General features: G+C 49.5%; 1 protein-coding gene across 3 annotated transcripts in view; it reads left to right on the top strand.

Moving 5' to 3' along the window:
* GAS7 (growth arrest specific 7) overlaps positions 1 to 21,297 on the top strand; it is a 210,140-nt gene that overhangs the window by 83,075 nt on the left and 105,768 nt on the right. The window contains exon 1 of one of the 3 annotated variants that reach the window (XM_027516627.1): positions 13,664 to 13,761. The exons of the other annotated variants lie outside the window; for them this stretch is intronic. The gene's annotated coding sequence lies outside the window, so the exon portion shown is untranslated. Of the gene's footprint in view, positions 1 to 13,663; positions 13,762 to 21,297 lie in introns of those variants that run through there. 3 annotated transcript variants of the gene reach the window in all.

Genomic DNA, 21,297 nt, shown 5'->3' with positions numbered 1-21,297 from the left:
TGACTCCTGGGCACAGTGGCCGCAGAGGTTGGAGAACAGGTGAGCCAGTGGGGCAGGGAGGAGCTGGAAAATGCCTTGGGATGGGGCGTGGGGCAGACAGGGAACCAGCCAGCAGCACCTGCTTCCCTGCTGCCTGACAGTGAGCCAGGCAGGGCAGGTTCCTATAGCACGTAGGGTAACCGTGTAGCATGTTCCAGAAGACTGGGCAAAGGTGGGTCTCAGTGGTCCACAGGCAAGACTTTCCGAACCATTAAATCACAAAAGGAGAAGTGTTTTCCTTTTGCAGTGCTCTCAGTTAAGGAGAGTTTGGGGTGGTGCTGAGTGAGAACAGGCCTCGGCAGGTAGCACTGTCTAGTTACGACTGAGTAGCATCGCTTGTTTTTTTTTGTTGCAGTTATTTTTGTGCTGTAGATTTCTGGCAGATGTTACTAGTTTTCCATTCAGAGAATACTATTAAGATTTTCTGAGAAATGTGTTTTTTTTTTAAGTAAAGAAAGAGTCAACTAAAAATATTAAGTAAACAAGAGTGGTATGATGTCATGCCAAAAATGATAGTGAAAGATGAGCTCCCAAGGGAAGCTGGATATAGGGGGTTCAAGGTCACCAGCTGTAGGGTCAAATAGACCAGGGCTCACACCCATTAAAATGGGATCTTGGGCAAGTCATTGCATGCCTGTAAGCTATAGTTGACACCATTGTAAACCGTGAATATTATATTAAATAAGGTCACGTGTGTCGCATGCTGGGCCCAGTGCCTGACATATAGAGAGTGATAGTAAGTGGTGGTGATTATAAGAAGTGCTCATCAGTGTGAAATATTGCAGTTGCAGGCCAGTGTTTCTGGGAGAAAAATGCTGTCAATGAGCACAGGCCAACCATGGGCCAGCACGCTGTGTGAGGGAGTGAGCTCTCCATCAGCACAAGGGTTTTAGAGGCTTGTCCCTTGCTTAGGGGTCAATGGCAGGAATCTGCCACTGAATGGGCCAGCCAGACAGCAGGAGAGGTCCCTTTTAAGGAACATTCTATATCCAGTGTGGAGAAACCGTTAACAGAGCCAGCCCAGGACTGCTCTCCTTACAGAGCATGCTTGCAGTGTTGGCCTTTGGCTGATGCCACTTGGCTCTAGGGAGGGTTCCCGCCATTCCAGAAATGATAAGCTGGCTCTTAGGTTCTTTCAAACATTGTGGTTCATTCTGAGCACCTGCTTTCCTTCTGGGAGTCTGGGCTTTTGCTATGTATCAGGCAGAGGATGCCTATGGGATCATGAGTGCGTGCTCAGTCACTTGGTTGTCTCTGGCTCATTGCAACCCCTTGGATTGTAGCCCACCAGGCTTCTCTCTGTCCATGGAATTTGCCAGGCAAGAATACTGGAGTTCCATTTCCTTCTCTAGGGGATCTTGCTGACCCACAGATCAAACCTGCGTCTCCTGCATTGGCAGGTGGAGTCTTTACCCCTGAGCCACCAGGGAAGCCCGCCTATGGGACCAGCCCCTGATCGAGCCCCAGAGCTCTGAGTCTCTGAGCATCCCTGGTAGACACACTTCTACCCATCGCAGCTGGACAAATTCATTGCATCTTGTGTGGCTGCTCTGGGAGGAGACTCCTGCAAGCTTTGCACCTGGTTTCCTCAGGGCCTGGCCCCAGACACTTTTTCCCTTTATTGATTTTTCTTTTTTTTGGTATTTTTGTGTTATAATAAATCATGGCTACATACTGGTTCTGTGAGTCCTCCTAGTGAATAACCAGACCTGGGTGGTCTTGGGAACCCTGACACAGCTGGTCTCTGCCTTCCTGTCAGAGGAGAACCCAGGCTCCTTCAGCCCTTGAGGGAAGGGGTGTGGGGGTGTGGATGCTGCTTCTGGGATGAGCTTGCCTATCAAGAGTGTGTTGGGGGGCTGCCCCTCTCAGTACTGGTGTGATTTCACTGAGCTGCTCACGAAGCAGCTTAAGAGGTTTGGGAGGAGCTGGTGGATCTTTTCACATGAGGCCTCAGTCTCAGCTGTAAGGCGTATGACATTCTGAAGGACAGATCACAGGCCGGGACTAGTTTGTGCAGAAGTGTCCAAGGTCAAGACCAAGACCCAGTGACCAAGGTCGTTTGATATAGATAGTGTCAGAGACACCATACCCCGGCTCTTTACAGAATGTGAGGTGACCATACCTCCGAGTCAAGATTATGGGATATTGCTGTCAGCTTCTCTCAGTTACAGAGTTAGCCGTCTCCTAGATGGGGGTCTCTCTAACAACTTCTAGGGGATGGTTTCTTATCTCTCATCAAGGCCCCTGCCCCCAGCCAGGGCAGAGCAGGGTGTGCAGTGTCCAAGCTGTATTCTCAAAGAACTGTCACCAACTGGAGAGTGACAGACATTCTGGCTTGGTGCTGGTTGGGCGGGTGGCCTGGTTTTTCTGTGTGGGTCTCCAGGGAGCTTTTCAGCCAGAAGCAAGCTGGTGGGGGCGGGGGCAGTAGTCTGCATGGAGGAGTGAAGGGGAGGCATTTAGTGACCTGCAAGGAGCCAAAGTGGATCATGGCTGCCCATGCAGAATGTCAGGGACCACGCAGTCCTTATGTGTTAGCTGTGTGTGGGTTTCCATAAGAGGCCTTAAAATGAGTGTGGTGCTATTTAAAAACGGCTCTCTTAGCCTGCCCAGGCCATCCTGGGCACCCTGTAAGGGACTACCTTGAGTGTTGGCAGTGTTACAGGAATGCCTGTGATTTGGGGAGCTTCCCTGGTGGCTCATTGGTAAAGAATCTGCCTGCCAAGCAGGAGTTTCCGTTTCAATCCCTGGGTTGGCAAGATTCCCCTAGAGGAGGGCATGGCAACCCATTCCAGTATCTTGCCTGGAGAATCCCATGGACAGAAGAGCCTGGTGGGCTACGGTCCATGGGGTCACGAAGAGTTGAACACAACTTAGCGACTAAACAACAGGGCTTTGGGGAACCCCACCTTGCCTCACCAACCAGGTCAGCAGACCGCAAAGGAAGCTCAAAAGTTTGGTTTTGTTCAGGGTGTTTCTGTGGAGATGTGGGCGTGTCCTGACCCAGCTCCCCACGTTGTGGGGGCAGCTTCCAGTTGGGAGGGGGGCCTTCCCCAGTTGCTCGAGTCCTCTTGGGGACTGGCAGAGGCCGGACACCCCACTTAGATCCGAGTCCACCCACATACTCTTGTAGGTGTGACCAGCCTCTGTTCTCCCCACGGTGGGGGTGGGGATGTCACTCCAGAGGCAAGCCTCCCCGACCCGGCCGGGGAGCACCTGTGATCTACAGGTCTGGTTCTTTCCAGTGGGTGGTCTTTCCCTTCCTTTTCTCTGGTGCCAGGGCCCCCTTAACAGCAAGTACAGGCCAGAATCATCGCAGCTGTAAGAAACAGCCCAGCTGGACATGGCTTCCTTCACACATCACACTCTCATTTTCCCTCCTTTCTTCCTGCTTCCAGTACAAAGGGGATGCCTTCCCCCATCCTACCCCAACCCTCCCACTCACTGGGGACATTATGGTTTATGTGGGGGTATGTTCTAATTAGCCTTACCTTGATCTGAGGTCATACTGCATTTTATCCCTCAGCAGACAGCCCCCTGACTCCAGCTCCCCAAAATGTCACTGATCAGACCTCATCCAGGAGTGCAAGCCACACTGGGCCGAGCCTGGCACTCTGCTCCCTGCAGTTCTTCTACTCTGTCTTTTAAAGACTCTGTGGTTATTTCCTCTCCTAGTGCTGCTTGGCCTGCCCAGGAGTTCCCCGCCATTCTGTGGAGCCCTGCTGGGCAGTCCTGTGAGGCCTAGGAGGTGTGAACCGTGGCGTGCCTTGTCCATGCTCACGTGATGGTCTGACTTGGCCAGGATGAGGGGAGATGGCGAGAATGGCTCCCAAAGTTGCGTCCGCATTCCAGTCCCCAGGCCCTGGGAAGTTACCGGATTTGGGAGAAGGGTCTCTGCAGATGTGACCAAGTTAAGGATTTTATGATAAAGAGATTATCCCAGATTATCCAGATGGTCCTAAATGCAGTGCTGGGTGTCCTTATTAGAAGGAGGCAGAAGGAGATGCTGCTGTGCCTGCAAGAGGAGGAATCTGACCAGGAAGGCGGAGACTGGAGTGATGTGGCCACAAGCCAAGGGAGGCTGGCAGCCACCAGGTGCTGGGAGAGGCAAGGACAGGATTCTCCCCCAGAAGTTCCAGAGGGAACATGGCCTTGCCAAAAACCTTGATTTCAGTTCAGTCATACAGATTTTGGACTTCTGGCCTCCAGAACTGAGAGAATGAATATATATATATACACATACACACACACACACACACACACACACACACACACACACACACACACACACACACACACACACACACACCTGAGAGAAGTACATATTCTGAGAGAATACATATAGACTTAGTTTTATGCTACCAAGTCCATGGTAGTTTTTTGCAGCGGCCATAGGAAACTAATACGGAGGATATTTGGGAATGCATGTCTCATTGGAAGAAGACTTTACCTTGATAGAAGGGGCTGAATCTCTCATACTTTCTGCTCTATGTTCTTTAGAGTTTGCTGCTGTTGATATTATGCCCTGGCCTGTGCTGAGAGAATGTTAGGCACAAATCTTTCTATTTCATCTTATATAAATGCCTCTCAAATTGGCTTCAGACAAAAAGGGAATTTATAGTTTGGTGTAACTGAAAAAGTCCCAGAATGTCAGCTTCAGGCATGGTTTGATCAAGCAACTTACACAGTATCAGCAGTCTGATGTCTGTCTCTCTCCCTACTCCCCTATCTCTTCCCTCTGTCCCTCACCAGCTCTTTTTTTCCTTCTGTGTAGCTTCCATACTCAGGAGGTTTTTCCCATAGGGTGTCAAGATAACCATCATTTATCTTACTGCATTTACCATTAGCTTCACATTTACCTTAATTCCAACTAAAATCCAGGAATTGAGCACCTGGGTTACTTGCCCCCTCCAGAGCTAGTCACTGTGGCCCGGGGAATAGACTGTGCTCCTTAGAGAGGCGAGGGCCACCTCTCTCCACAAACCATGATGACGGGGTAGGGGAAATATGCACCCCCAAAAGAAAATCAGGGCACTCTCAGCAGAAGTAGGGGTGTGTTGGGGGAAGGCACACTGAGAAAGGTAACTGTCACAAGTTGCTTCTGGCTTGGTGTTTCCTGGAGATGTAGCATGCTGTTGGAGCCCAGGGTGGTTTCCAGGCCCCCAGATCACTGTTCTTGGAGATACCAGGTCATGCCTTTGAGGCTTTCCCTCTGCTGCAAAAATCCAAGTGTGAAAACAGACGTCCACATCCCCACATGTCACAGGAGATGGAGATGCTGACCCCAGAGTTCCCGAAAGGAGGGTATTGGATGAGGGAGCCAAGAGGTTTGTGTCCAGCAGCAGCAGCTGCTTGCATTAGAAAATCCCATTATCAAAGCGTCTTTGAACTTCTGTTGGCATTTACATGACTAATGTTCGATCTGGTGAAAGCCGTGCTTGGAAAAGGGAAGTGGGGGTGGGTGCTCCCACCACAATGGGGCTTTCTCTTTGGCAACAGTCCAGGAGGGAGGTGACTCACTGTGGGGACTGAACCACAGAGGGGCTTCTGGAGCCACATGAAGACAGGATCCCTCTGCCCCTTGGAGGTGGGAGCCCTGGGGCCCGGGTCCAGAAGGAGGCATTCTGCAGGCAGAATGCTCAGTGGTTGAGCTGTGCTGGGTGGCGGTCAGGAAGCTGCCACACTGAGCAGGTGAGAGGAGAGGTGACTCACTAAGAGGTCCGGAGCCAGCTGTGCAAGTTCAGCAAGTTTCTACGGAATGCATAGAGCTTTTACACCATCGTAGAGTCAAGAAATCGTAAGTCGATGTCAACAAAAGTCACCATAAGCCAGGGACCATCTGTGCTTCCAGAACCTACCTCCAGGCTTGTGGTGAACGTACATGAACTGATGAGGACATTTAGCCATACAGTGTCGTGTTGTGTGTTTATTGTTGTGGTTGTTATCACCTGAAAATGAAGATGGTTTTTCACCTTCCTCCGGTGTTGGTTTGCCTGTTAAATCAGATAGTGTTCATCCATGTTTGGAGCCGAGCCTTACTGTTCTCCGTTCAGTAGAGTTAAGCTCCTTGTGGACAAGGCCCTTCTGTCTCGGCTGCTATGGTTTCCAGGTCTAGATGGTGTCTCGAGCTTAGTAGAAGCATGGCAAGTGTTTGCAGGACAGACAGATGGACGCACGTGGTGTGCTGTGTGGCCAGCACCTTGGCGCAAGGGGTCCTGAGTGCCAGGGCATCTCACTCACGGGGCTGGCTTCACTAGAGCTGGTGTTTCACATGCTTTGGGGCAGAGATGGTGGCTTTGGCAGAAAATGCTGGATAATTGCCACAGAGAAGTTAAATAAGCAGTAGGTGTAGAGCAGAGAGCAGGGGATTGTCTGGGCTGCAGGACATGGGGACACATGTGCCCATGCCCGGTGCCACCGTGCCTCTGCTCATCATTGTGGTGGAGGTGGGAGGGAGTAGGAACTCCTTTGTCTGAATGACAGAAAAGTGGGGTTCACAGGTCCTGCCTGTCCCTGCCAGGGAATTGCCAGGAAACCATCACCAACTCGATCTCTGCTGCTGCTTCTTGACCCACTCTGGGAGCCCCGGCCGGTGAATGGCCCAGGGGGTAGGATGGAGGTTGCCTGTGCGGAGGCGCATCCTTTCTGACCCTTTCGGTCTGCAGGGCTGGACGGGGCCTCCTGCACAGCCCTCCCCTCCCCAGGCTGCCCCAGCAGCTGCGGCTTCACCCATGCTGGGCTCCCCTGGCTACCCACAGGAGCCCAGGGGCTGGAGGGCTTTTGCTGTGGGGACTGAGACCTCTAGGTCATTAAGTACTCTCAACAGCTGCTGGTGGCTCAGCCCTCCTGGGAGAGAGGAGAGAGAACATGGGCGTGTGAGCACTTCTGGATTGCAAATTCAGGGGTTTCTGAGACCAAACAGCATATCAGACAGCAAAGCAGGATTAGTCATGTTATTTGAAGTTGTTTATGTAAAGGGATTTAAATGATCTATGTCCACTGTGTTCTTGGGCCTTCAGTGGGCAGGGTGCATTTTATTTGTTTTTAAAGCTTGTATGTATTTCAGAAAAGAATCATTTGAGGATGATTTTGGAACACAGAATCTACTTTAAAATATTAAACAGAATGGTAAGTGTTCCTCCTTCATCGTGAGTCACAGCTTCTCCTAAGGTCCAGTGGTTGGTCTCTCCATGGAAATGGACTTGAGTCAGGGTCACTGAGAACCTGATCAGTATTAGGCTGTACCAGAGTTTCTCAGCCTCGTCCCTACTGGCATTTGGGGATTTGGGGGTGAATAGTTCCTGGTTGTGGGCTGGGGGGTCCTGTGCATTGTAGGATGTTCAGTAGTATCGTTGGTCTCTACTCACTGGATGCCAGTGGTCAACACAATCATGCCACCCACCAGATGTCCAGAGCCCCCCTTCCTGGAACCTGTGAGTGTATTAGGTCACATGGTCCAGGGAATTGACGTTGCAGATGGAATTAAGGTCACAAATCACACCTTGTGTTATGTCCCGGGATATGTTGCAGTGTCTCCTAGTTTATGGTCTGTGGGAACTTGAATAAAATTTGTATCCCACTACTGTGTGAAATGGAGAAGACGATGACACTCCAGTACTCTTGCCTGGAAAATCCCACGGACGGAGGAGCCTCGTAGGCTACAGTCCATGGGGTTGCTAAGAGTCGGACACGACTGAGCGAATTCACTTTCACTTTTCACTTTCATGCATTGGAGAAGGAAATGCAACCCACTCCAGTGTTCTTGCCTGGAGAATCCCAGGGATGGGGGAGCCTGGCAGGCTGCCGTCTATGGGGTCGCACAGAGTCGGACACGACTGAAGCGACTTAGCAGTAGCAGCAGCAGCAACTGTGTGAAAATTGTTTAAATCTTGATTATGTTGAATTGGTTCTCAGTGCTTTTCGGGTCTACTGTACTTCTCTGTCTATTTATTCTATTAATTTTTGAGAGTTTGATATTGAAATGCCAACTAAAAAATCTTAATTTATCTACTTAAAATAATAATTGATATATATATATAATGGAACTATATGTAACCTTGTTCTGTATTTTCCAAGTCTCCTGTATATGTGTTATCATATTTTCATAATTTAAAAAAATTAAAGCAAGAAAATAAAAAAAATTGCAGAGCAGTTGACCTGGAGGTGAGTAGTTTGGATTATATAGGTAGGCCCCAATATAATCACTAGGGTCCTTATCAGTGGAAGAGGATGAAAGAGAGAAAAACCAGGGAACTTCCCTGGCGGTCCAGTGGTTAAAACTCTGTACTTCCAATGTAGGGGGCGAGGGTTGGATCCTTGTTCAGGGAATTGAGATCCCATATACTACTCATTACCTGCTCCCCCTCAATCAAAAAGAAAAAGAAGAAACCAAAGAGATCAGGGGCTTCCCTGGTGGCTCAGATGGTAAAGTATCTTCCTGCAATGTTGGAGATATAAGGAGTTCAATCCCTGGGTTGGGAAGATCCCCTGGAGAATGGCATGGCTACCCTCTCTGGTACTCTTATCTGAAGAATCCCATGGAGAGAGGAGCCTGGCGTTCTACAGTCCATAGGGTTGCAAAGAGTTGGACACGACTGAGTGACTAACACTTTGATTTTTCAGAGAGATAAAAGCAGCATGAAGAAGACTCGATTCACCATTACTAGCTTTGAAAATGGATGAAGGGGCCAGGAGCCAAGAAATGCAAGTGGCTTCTAGAAGCTGAAAATTAAGACAAGGAAACAGATTCTTCCCTAAAACCTCCATAAGGAACATAGTCCTGCTGACACCCTGGATCTAGCCCAGTGAGACCCATTCTGAAATTCAGAACTCTAAGAAATTTGTGTCGCCTTAAGCTACTGAATATCAATAACCTCAGATATGCAGATGACACCACCCTTATGGCAGAAAGTGAAGAGGAACTAAAAAGCCTCTTGATGAAAGTGAAAGTGGAGAGTGAAAAAGTTGGGTTAAAGCTCAATATTCAGAAAACTAAGATATGGCATCTGGTCCCATCACTTTATGGGAAATAGATGGGGAAACAGTGGAAACAGTGTCAGACTTTAGTTTTGGGGTCTCCAAAATCACTGCAGATGGTGACTGCAGCCATGAAATTAAAAGATACTTACTCCTTGGAAGGAAAGTTATGACAAACCTAGATAGCATATTCAAAAGCAGAGATATTACTTTGCCAACAAAGGTCCGTCTGGTCAAGGCTATGGTTTTTCCAGTAGTCATGTATGGATGTGAGAGTTGGACTGTGAAGAAAGCTGAGCGCCAAAGAATTGATGCTTTTGAACTGTGGTGTTGGAGAAGACTCTTGAGAGTCCCTTGGACTGCAAGGAGATCCAATCAGTTCATTCTGAAGGAGATCAGCCCTGGGATTTCTTTGGAAGGAATGATGCTAAAGCTGAAACTCCAGTACTTTGGCCACTTCATGCAAAGAGTTGACTCATTGGAAAAGACTCTGATGCTGGGAGGGATTGGGGGCAGGAGGAGAAGGGGACGACAGAGGATGAGATGGCTGGAGGGCATCACCGACTCGATGGACATGAGTTTGAGTGAACTCTGGGAATTGGTGATGGACAGGGAGGCCTGGCGTGCTGCAATTCATGGGGTCACAAAGAATCGGACACAACTGAGCGACTGAACCGAACTGAAGCTACTGAATTTGTGGGCATTTGTCAGGACAGCAATAGGGAACCGATACTCCTGCCGGTCACTCCTACCCCCATCGTGACAGCCAGTAAATGTCCCCAGACATTGCCAGATGTCCCCAAAATTGCCCCAGTTCAGAAACACTGGCCACTCGAACCACCATGCTGTTTCCCTAGAAACTGGGGAAGAGCTTCTCTGCTCCACGATGCAAATGAGGCCGGGAGTGGGTGCACCCAGCACGATTGGCTGTATGCCCAGCACGGTTCTCTCTGGAAGGAAGGGACCATTGGTGTAGAAGAGGGCAGGGGTGAGGCTTCCCAGGTAGTTCAGCTGGTAAAGGACCCACCTGCGATGTGGGAGACCCGGGTTCGATCCCTGGGTTAGGAAGATCCCCTGCAGGAGGGCATGGCAACCCACTCCAGAATTCTTGCCTGGAGAATCCCCACAGACAGAGCCTGGGGGGCTACAGTGCATGGGGTCACAAAGAGTCGGACACAACTGAGCGACTAAGCACAGTGGGGGCCACAGCTGCTCCCCCAACCCCTCCCCGAGGCTCCTGGTGCTGTCACCAGTGGCTGAGTGTGCTTGTGCATATTTGTGCAAAACTAGAAAAGAAGTTGAACTATCTTCAAGTGCACCATAAAAGAGAATATAAAAATGCAGTAAATGTCAGCTGAAGCAGCCTCGCTCATAGAGTCCTCGGTGAGGAGGACTAGCACGCCGGGTGCCCCAGCACTGTTTGTAAGCATTGTGGGCGGGGAGGAGAGGCCAGGGAGCCCAGCCCGTGCTGGGGGCCACCAAACCTGGGCTCTGGGCCAGACACTCAGACCCCGGTTTCCTTCTCCCCAACCCTGATGCTGTAATTCTGTTTATTTTGCCGACTACGAAGTCCATATGGTTCTGATTTTGCCTTTGTGATCCGTCATCTCTGCGTGGCTTCGGAGCCAGGGTCCATGTGAAGCAGCTTTGAAGTTGTCCTTCTGGGGTAAGCGGGACGTGGTGCCTTTCCAGGGTTTGATTGGAGCAGTGCTCCAGGAGTTGAGAGTAGGAGGTGGGCGGCCAGGTCAGAAGGGAAGAGTGTTTGCAGAGCCTGCAGCCCTGTGTGCAGCCCAGGGCCCCTCCCTGATCCTCCCAGCTCCTCCCAAGACTGAGGTCACAGTGACTCTTCCTTCCAGGCATCCCAACAGGACGTGTGATTCCATGTCAGTTAGAGCTGTGGCCCCTGCTCCTCCCTGCAGGGCAACGGCTGGCCTGGGGGCAGAATAAAGGCAGAGACGGGGAGAGGGGGAAAAGAGGAAGAGTCAGTGAGCAAGGAGGAGGTGGAAAAAGGCATTGTCTGCATCTGTACTTTAGACATTAAAGGGCCAGAAGGATCTGTGATGGACTGGCCTTAGATGGATCTAATGGATGTGTGGAGGCCAGTGGTCCCCAAATTTCAGCATGCATTGGAATCATTCACCCCAAAGGCTTGTCAGAAACGGACTGTGGAACCCCACCCCCAGAATTTCTGATTCAGGAGGCCTGGGTTGATGCCCCAAAGTTTCTACTTCTGATCAGATTCCCAGGTGATGCTGCTGCTCCTGCTCCTGGTCCAAGGTGGAGAACTATTCGTCTAAAACAAGAAGAGGCTCTTTGTAATTAAAAGCGGTATCAGTAACTAATAGTTCTCAGGACTTTACAGTTTATTGGTGAGGGCCCCTCCCTTTTTAAAATTATAAATATAAATAAATTTTATAATAAATTATAAATTTTAGTTTATAAAAGATAATTTTCAGGTATACAACATACTGATTCAATATTTTTATAGATATAAATATTCCATTTGAAGTTAATACAAAATAATGGCCATATTTCCCTATGCTGTACACTGTATCCCTGTTGCTTGGGAGGAGCCCACTAATGATCTGTTCTATAAGGAGACAGCATCATTGTCTGTGTTTTGTTTTTTCTTTTTCAAGGTGAAAGTAGCATGTATTTTAGTTTTTTCTAGACAATAAGATTGACCTTTTTAGGTATACAGTTCTGTGAATTTTAACACATTATAGACTTATGTGACCACCACCTGAGCCAGGATATAGAAGAGCTTCATCACTCTAAGATCTTCTCTCCTACCCTCCCTTTGCATTCATCCCCTCTCTGACCTAACCCTTCATGGGTCATCCATCCTTGTACAGTGGTTTTGTCTTTTTGAGAATATCATACAAATGGAATCATACAACAGGTAACCTTTTGAGACTGGCCTCTTTAATATCTATGAGATGGGTCCAGGTTGTGGCATATATCGATAGCTTGTTCCTTTGCGTTGGTGAGTAATATCCCATTGCATGGATGTTCCATAGTTTGTTCTTTAGTACCTGCTGAGATCCTTTGGGTTGTTGCCAGTTTGGGGTTCTTAGGAATAAAGCTGCTATGAACATTTGTGTACAAGACTTGCTGTGGACCTATATTTTAATTTCTTTGGGGTACGTGCCTAGGAGTGGAATTGCCGGGTCATCTGGTAAGTATATGTTTAACTTTGTAGGAAACTGCTGAACTGCTCTCGAGTGGCTGTACCATTTTGCATTCCCACCAGCAATGGATGAGATTTCCAGTTGCTCTGCATCCATGCCAGCACTTGATATTGTCCATCTTTTAAATTTTAGTCATTGCAGATCATGTCTGATTTTGAAATACGTAATCGAGTCTCAGAAAGGCGCAGAGAGTTGTCTAAGGCCCCTTGGCTCTTGGTGGCTCCTTGAATAACAGAATCCATACCTTTTGACTTAATGGCTGTGAGTATTCTGGGTGGTGGCTGTGCTGAACAGCACTGGTGGAGGGCTGTTCCACATGCCATACCAGGAACCAGGAGCTCCTGTGTGAGATGGGGGCTGTAGACATATCAGGGCTTATGTGGCAGGGTTAAGGCATATGTCCAGGGACGAAGGAAACAAGGAAAGTAAAAAACAGAAGTGAGAAAGGAGACAAGATGCACATCCTAGAATTGCAGAGGTAGGAGGGACTAAGCTGCTTCTTCAGTCCCTCATCCCCCCTGCCCTTATTTTTTCTTTTTAACTTTTATGGTGGCTCAGTGGTAAAGAACCCCCCTACCAGTGCAGGAGACACAGGAGACACGAGTTTGATCCCTGGGTCAGGAAGATCCCTGGAGGAGGAATTGACAACCCACCAGTATTCTTGCCTGAAAAATCCCATGGACAGAGGAGCCTGGTGGGCTACATTCCACGGAGTCACAAAGAGTCAGACACTACCGAGGACACAGTTAACTGACTTACAGTGTTGTGTTAGTTTCTGGTGCACAGTAAAGTGAGTCAGTTATACATCTGTGCACTCTGTTTCATCCATATAGACCATTACAGAATATTGAGTAGAGGTCCCAGTGTTATACAGTAGGTCCTTATTAGTTATCAATTTTACATATAGTAGTGTGCCCCCTTATTTTTACACTGAGGCTCAGAGAGGGGAAGCTGCCTGCCAAATGTCACTCAGCTCACTGATGCCTCTTGATTGCGTGTGGCCGACAGATGACAGAAGCCACCTTTGTTTCCAGAAGCTTCCTTAGAAATAACACAGGCTGCTTCCCCTTGGTCCTTAAGGAGTAGAGCTGCAGATAGACACACCTGGTCAGGGTCACCGCACCCCTTCAATGTCCTGGCCTCAGGTCTGTTCTGGGTAAGGAGTTGGCTTCAAGAAGGAGCTTGTGCAGAGGGCCACGGCCACAGCTGAAAGCAGAGGGGTGACTTCACAGGGAGGAGGTTGATGGAGGACCAGGCCCTTCTGCTGAGCTGTCCCACCCACCCTCGCGGGGGAAACGGCACAGCTGTCCTGGAAGGCTGTGGACATGCTTACCCGATTGCAGAATACTTACTTTCGTTTTGAATATCATTTGTTTGGTTGCCACAGCAACGTCAAGTCTCTATTTTAATGCTAACCTGCGTGGCTGCAACTTTCTATATATAAATGCTGCTTTGCACAGTGAATTAGCTGATGCCACGGGGAAGCAGCGGATGTGGAGACAGTGGCAGAAAATGACCAGCGGGTCAGCTTTGCAAGAGGAGGGTCTGTGGGGCTGAGGTGAGTGGGCACCCAGGGCGGTGCTACTGGTCTGCGGGGCAGATGCTCGAAGCTCATTGGAGCAGGGTGAGAGCGGAGTGGGGGAGGCAGCCCCCACACCTGCCACACCTGCGGAAAGCCAGGAGGCAAGTCCTTCTTGGACGGCCTCCTGCTGGGTGGGGGCGGTGTGAGTCTTCAGTTTCCCCACAGATTCCCCCTTCCTCTTCCCTTCACCAAGTCTGCCAGCGGGGGACCTGAGGCTCCTGAAAGAGGAGCCAGCCTCTGGGCAGAATGGTGTCTGCAGTGAGCTGAGTGCTGCGTCAGTTTTCCTTGTTTTCACTTTGACTGGGTTCCCTGGTCCGGAACTTCGCCTCCTCTCTTTAGCCTTTTCTCCCTTCCCTGTTGGGGCTGGGTGGCTCCACGTGGTACAGGTAGAGTAGTCAGGAGAAGCCTGGAAGGGACCTTGGGAGTCGGCTGGTTCAACTCCCTCGCCTCTAGATGAGGGCGAAGCCCAGAGAGGTACACGCTCTGCCCGTGTCACACAGCCGGTCAGAGAGACTGGGGCGGGAACCAGCTCCCCTAGGATCTTCTGACTTGGGTACCCATACCTCCTGTGGGCACTTCTGTCATGGGGTCAGGATGGCTGAGGGTATACACACCAGGCTGCAGAGAGGGGGCCCATTACTCGGGGGTGCTTCTTTCTTAAGTCACAAGTTGGGGGGGCATGTAAGGAACCCAGGATTACATAACAGGATCAGAAGCCATTAAGGCTTCAGGAAAGAGCATGGAAGTTGGAGTCTGGAAAACTTGGATTCAACAGATTCAGCCGCTTCCCGTGTGACCACTGTGTCCACTCTTCCGAGGCTGGATTTCCCCAGGGAGTACGGGCATCTCTTCCCCAGCACTGTTGTGGACGGTCAGTGTCCCAGCTGGTGTGGACCTGTCGGCGACAACACTGGGGCCCTCGTGGGGGTACATGCCTCTGAGGACGAGGGGCCTGGAAACCACGAGCATCCACGCGGCTCCGTTCCCCAGTGACAGGGAGAGGCTGCCGCCAGCAGCAGAGGGCTTTGCTGGAGATTGGGTTTCAGACATGCCTTGAAATGCACTACTATTTTATCATCGTTTAGAAAGTGTCATCTGGGCACCCTCTTCCATGATATCAAACATTCAACCGATATTTTAAGTGTGCTAGATCCAAAGGCTCGGACCCTGTTCTTTTTTCTTTCTTTATTTTTCCTTGGCCGTACCATGTGGCTTGTGGAATCTTCGTTCCCCAGTGAGGGATCAAACCTGGGCTTATAACAGTGAAAGCACAGAGTCGTAACCACTGGACAGCCAGGGAATTCCCAACTCTTCTTTTTATTATTTTTTTAAAAATTTTATTGGAGTATAGTTGCTTTACAATGTTGTGTTATTTTCTACTGTACAGCAAAGCACCAACTCTGTTCTTGGAAAGAGGAAATGTGTACAGTAATCCTGGGTGCCCACAAGTGCAGAGAGTCTGGTGCAGAGAGATTGGAAATGAAGAGCTTGCATGTCTCTCTGGGCGGCTCAGGAAAGTGCAAAGTAAGGGAATCCCTTGCAGGAATTTATGATGGAGAGTGGGGGGGTAGGTGTCCAGTGGGGAATTTAGAAAGAGGAGCTGTTGAGAGCAGATAAAGCAGTGTTTGTTTACTAAAGCAGGCATCACTAGCCACCTTGTGTCTATAACCTGTATTAGCCAGCATGGAAAAGAGGGGAAAACAGCAGAGTGCGTTGCGTGTGGTAAAAGCAAGTATTGCCTCGTGAAACTTTTGCTTTGCATGTATATTGGGTTGTGAAATAAAATGTGCTTATTACTTTGGGTCAAACTTTCAAAACAGACAAAAAAACGACAACTGCTGGCCTGGAGTGGTGACCCAGTGAGCCTGAAGTCTCCTGTGGGTGGCTGGGAGTGGATGTCCTTTTCAAGGAAGAGCTAGAAGGAGGAAGTATGGGTTCTCAGTGGGGAGAACCCACGCAAGCATTATCTTGAGAAGCTGGGGTGATGCAGTGGGCAGTTCAGATGGGGCCAAACAGGCCAGCTGGGAGGCGTGAGGTCAGGGGACCAGGGGACCAGAAGGCATCCCCTTCTCCCAGGACCTGAGAGCAGAGTTCCCTTTGGGCAGATTGAGAAGGATACCTGTGATCCTTGCCCACTCCCCCTGCTCCCTCCCCAGCGGTCCCAAAACACACATTCCCCTGCCCCGGAGCCTTGCAGAGCTCTGCACTGCTTAACGCGAGGAATGAATCCAGCCGTCCTCATCCCCAGGCACCATGCTTCCAGAGTTCTGGCTCCCCAGCTGCTCAGTGTGTGTGATCCCATGGAGGAGGTGGATCTCTGCTCACTCTAACAGCTGTGTCATCCACCTTTATACCCGATGGATGTGCATCTGTCCTCCCCAAGGCTGTGGTACTGGTTCACTTTCTCCTCCTCCTGCTCCATACTTGGCTTTGCCTCTGAACGCCTTCTCTGCCTCCCTGCCCAGCTGGTGATGCATGCCTCTCTCCTTAAGCTGTATATCAGCTTCCTTACTCACTGCCTCCCCTTCCAAACCTTCTCATCAACTGTTGAAGCACCATTTTTCCATAGACAGAGTAGCATGGAATTTCCAGGGTCCACCCTTCTGGTTCCCAAACCTCATCCCATGCCTCTCTTCCAAAGAAGGTTGGAGCCAGGCTGGGGTGCTCAGCTCTGGGTGAGATGTAGTTGGTCACACGTTTTCAGCCCTTGGAAGCTGTGTCCTGATACCCCGGAATTTGGTATTCAGTTCACTCACCAGGTGTCTTAGTAGTAAGAGGTCTTAGCAAGAGGGTGACTAATACTGGGTTTTGTTGTTCAGTCACTCAGTCATGTCTGACTCCCTTGCTGCCCCATGGACTGTAGCCAGCCAGGCTCCTCTGTCCCTGGGATTTTTTTCCCAGGCAAGAATACTGGAGTGGGTTGCCATTTCCTCCTCCAGGGGATCTTCCAAACCCAGGGATGGAACTCGTGTCTCCTGCATTGGCAGGCGGATTCTTTACCACTGAGCCACCTGGGAAGCCCTAATACAGGGTAAAAGTGCTAATTATACCTTTAGTCTAGGATGGTGGTATTCAGTTCTTTAACACGAGGGCACCCTCTCTTCAAATGACTGTTTAGGCAGGTCCACAACAATTAAAACCAGGAGCTACACACTGGTGGCCAGTGGGAAAACTCCAGGGGCTTTTGGTGGTGGTTTTTTGTTTCTGCCCATGGTTTCATTTAAAAGTTGTTGAGTTGATTACCAACCTCCAAAAATCTACAGATTTTATAGTAAGAATTCAAATCTCCAGCCTCTCTTGCAAAAAAAAAAAAAAGACTAGTTTTGACGACACTGAGCCCACTGTCCTGCATGACATCAATATGCTGATGATGATGGAGGGTGTTCCAGTTTGACCCAGTCCCCACCCATCCCTATTGTGATCGCCAGCACTGAAAACTATAATGAAACCGTTGCCAGTATTTGTGTGATGTTTTTCTTAGGGTTAGGAAATAGGAAATAGACCCTGCACCCATGTGTATGAAAAGAAGGAAAGTGAGAGGGTCAGTGGTTTCCAAGAAGATACTAAAGAATCTTATTTTGAAAGTGAATGTATCAGTCTCCTAAAGATGAATCTTTAAGGAATAGACTTAGAACAGGTGCTTTTTTTTTTTTTTTTTTGCCTTGAAATCAGTGGTTCTCAAAGTGTGATGCCTGAACTAGCAGTCGTATCCCTTAGGATTTTGTTCAGAAATGCAGGTCATTAATGGTGCTGCCCAGACCTGCCGATTCAGAAACACAGAGGGTGGAGCCCAACAGTCTGTGTTCTGATGGCCCTGCTGAAGAAGCTGAAGGCTGAGGACCACTGCTCTGAGGCTCAGAGCACAGACAGGCTTCCAGCACCCTGTGTGGTCACTTTCCATCCTTTTAAGACCCAGAAGGGAAGAAAGGCAGGGACCCCTGACCAAAGAGAAGGAGTTGAAGGTTTCACCTGACGCCACTCCAGGCAGAGTCCTGTGCATGTTTTGAGGGCAGGAGGGGTTCTTCTGGCTCCAGAATCTCCACAAATCCCAGCACTTTGTCCGGCACTTCCGTCTCTGCATCCCATTGGGGGCAATCGTGGTGAGGAGCCCTAATGCCTTTGACCATCCTGGGGAGATGCATAGTCACTGTGCTGGCTTCCCAGGGAAACAGCAGTGTGTGACCCCAACAAACAAGGCCCAGGAATGAATGACATGACGAGGGCCCAGATTGGCTGAAACTTATCATAGGTGACCAGGCATTCATGGGCTGGGAGTCCTTAGGTGGAAATGTTAATAATATACCAATTCTTTTAGCACTCAGATGTAAGAGCCCATCACAGATGTATATTTCAGCTCTCTCCTTGGTAACTCAGGCTGCTGTCATCATAGCTGATCACTTGGCTTCTGTCCACTTTCTCTCTGGTTAAAGGCTTTAATGACTTCAGTGGACAGCCTAAGTGAGCCAAGAGAGTACATTTTTTCCCGAGTGCCTTTACTTGAAGGGCACTAGGCCTGTGAGATGCTTGTTTCAGAGACCCTGACTGAGCCATTGTTGCCTTCTTTGCCCCTGGCCCATTTTGTTCCTTTATGATTTGGGGGCCCCTGCAGCGTGTGGTATGTAAGAGCCCTCCCAGCATAAAATAGGTAAACACATGGGCTGTGTGTCTGCCTCTGCCTTCCTCCTTCCTCTCTTCCCCTTACCCTCCCCTTCATGTCCTGGTGACCCTGGAAAATTAAGAAACCCACTTTCTTAGTGGACTGACAGTCTTACTCAGAGACTGAAGGAGCTCCATTGATTCAGCTGTACTTGTTGGGTGCATTTTCTTTGTCTGGGGACAGATTCGAGTAGGACTCTGTTCATGTTCTCAGGAACCTCGGGTAAATAAGCCGTGGCGACCACTCATCATCAACCCCTGAACAAGGCAGCCGTGGCAGTGATGAGAGGACCAGCCCAGGGGGAGGGAAGATGGGCTGGTGGGGTGGGGGTTGTGGGGGACATCTCCTGGGAGACAGCAAGAAGTGAGAAGGCTGGCCCACCAGACAGAGCAAGATGGATCTCCATGCTGGCTGGAGCAGGATGAGCCAGGATGAGCCTTAATTCATGGAGGAACCGGGGAGATGACTTGGGGTCAGTGGGCAAGCATCTACCTTGAAGACAGGACACTGGGCTCAAACCAGTTCTGTGTCTTGTTAGTGGTAAGACCTTGGTTTATTCGATTCTAAAATGAAAATGATTTGATTATAAAATGAATACTTCTCTCCCAGGATTCTTGTAAAGGTCACATAAGCCACAATAGATATGTTACTGACCCAGGATTGACAGTGCTTAAGCAAGAAGAGCTCCAGAGAAGATAAGGACAAATGGTGAAGTGCAGACAGAGGGAATCGATTTTGCGGGGGGAAAGAGACCTGGTCCTTTGTCCTCCTTGTTATCCAACATGTGTGCTCAGTCATGTCTGACTCTTTGTGACCCCATGGACTGTAGCCCGCCAAGCTCCTCTGTCCATGGAATTTCCCAGGCAAGAATACTGGAGTGAGTAGCCATTTCCTTCTCCAGGGCATCTTCCCAACCCAGGAATCAAGCTGGCATCTCCTGCATTGCAGGCGGATTCTTTACCACTGTGCCACCTGGGAAGCCCAACCTGTCTCATTTTTAGGAGCTTGAAGTCAGGGTTGGAAGCATTCTCTCCAGGTGTCCTGGCTGATGGCAACAATTCAAATGAAGGCACACGCGGGCCCCTTTGGGAAGGTTGCCAGGCCCTTGTGTAGGGCTTTGTGTAGGTGGGTTCACAGCTCTTGTGCAAGGCCGTGTCTGTTTCTTGATCTGATTTGCTAGCGGTCACCAACTTCCCAGGAACCCTGGTGATATAGGTGTTTCCAGGCCCCACAGATTTTACTGGCCCCTTCTGCTGGTCCCCAAAATCCTAGTCTTGCCCCACGGAGCGTGCTGATTCCCTGTCACGTGCTGTTCCTCTTTGTCCTTCAGCGAGCTCGGTCTGTGTCAGGAAGGTCATATGGTGTCACTCTGAGAGGTTAGCCCGCAAGCTGTGCAGCAGGAGTGACTCAGCGTTGGGGACCTCAGCTGATGAGTCTCCTAAAGGTTGCTCAGTGGTTTCATGGGGATGGAACAGTGTGGAAGTACAGCTGATACTTACAAAGTTTCTTCCATCATTTTGGCCCTCTTATTCAGTCTTTGCAAGAATTTTGTGCAGGGGGAGGTGGTATTTCCGTTTTTGCATGTGGAAAAGAAAAAGAGGTTCAAAGAGGTGAAGTGACTTGCCTGAGGTTATATGGCTGGTACGCTGTAGAACTTACACTTGAACTTCCTCTGCCCTGGCTGAAGGTGAGAAGCTAGGTTTAAGGACAAGCAGAGGCATGTCTGTGGCCATCCATGTGGTTTGTGGGGGTTGCCTCTTCTCTTTCTTATCCGTGTCCACAGCCCAGACATCGTGCATAACCTTCTTTAGGGAGCCCCCGTCGCGGAGCGGAGGCTGTGGTTCCTCGAAGCCTCTGGAATCTTCCAGGCCTCCTTGTTGGAATGGAGCTTTGCATTTCAATGAGTGGAAAAAAAATAAGCAGAAGAGGCTTTGCCAAAAGGGAAAATCAAGTGCGTTTATGACTCCTCTTTGTGTGCACAGATGTTTCCTCCCGGGTCACCCCCCCTTTGCGGGGGCTCACTGGCCACAAACAGATGGGAAGTGGCTCATGGTTGAGCTGAGAGCCAGACTTGTTGGCAAAGGTCTTCTTGCATGGAGCCGTGTGGGGGTCAGCCTGGGGAGGGGTCCTACGTGGGGTTTGGCTTCTGCCATGCCATCTGGCCGGACCTAGTTCTCCAGCCCTGATGGCAACATTAGCACCAAGGCTTAGGGCCAAAGATCAAGGAGGAGGAGGCTTGTCGTCTAACCTCAGTCTGCCTCTGAGCCTCAGTTTCCCCATCTGTAAAATGGCAACATGAGATTAAGTGATCTCTACAGTCCTTCTGATCTCTTAATTTTTGTGTTAGCCCTGCATTGGTTGAGTAAGTTCTTTACTGTTGCTCATTTTGTCTTAGTTCATTTTCTTAAAAATAAAGACATTCCCCCCCCCACCCGACCAAATCTCCCTGTCATTTGAAAGATAACACTATGAACCCTAATCTGATAAATAGTTTTCATTTTAGGGGATGGCAAATGAGGTGTGACATGTCAAGGGGGGTTTTACTAGCAAATGTTATCTAAATATTTTGTATTCCCTGGTGGCTCAGTGGTAAAGAACCTGCCTGTCGATGTAGGAAGTTCGAGTTTGATCCCTGGGTTGCGAAGATCTCCTGGAGAAGGAAATGACAACCCACTCCAGTATTCTTGCCTGGGAAATCCCATGGACAGAGGAGCCTGGCAGGCTGCAGTTCATGAGGTTGCAAAAGAGTCAGATACGACTTAGCGACTAAAACAACAATAAGTGAGATGGGATATATCGAGGGAGATTTTATCGGCAAATATTATCTAAATATTCTTCATAAGGCTATATGCATG

This window comes from Bos indicus x Bos taurus, chromosome 19 (assembly GCF_003369695.1).
Source record: "Bos indicus x Bos taurus breed Angus x Brahman F1 hybrid chromosome 19, Bos_hybrid_MaternalHap_v2.0, whole genome shotgun sequence".
NCBI classification, from domain to species: domain Eukaryota; kingdom Metazoa; phylum Chordata; class Mammalia; order Artiodactyla; family Bovidae; genus Bos; species Bos indicus x Bos taurus.
The sequence above is the reverse complement of the archived record's forward strand: the minus strand, read 5'-3'. Positions and strand labels throughout refer to the sequence as shown.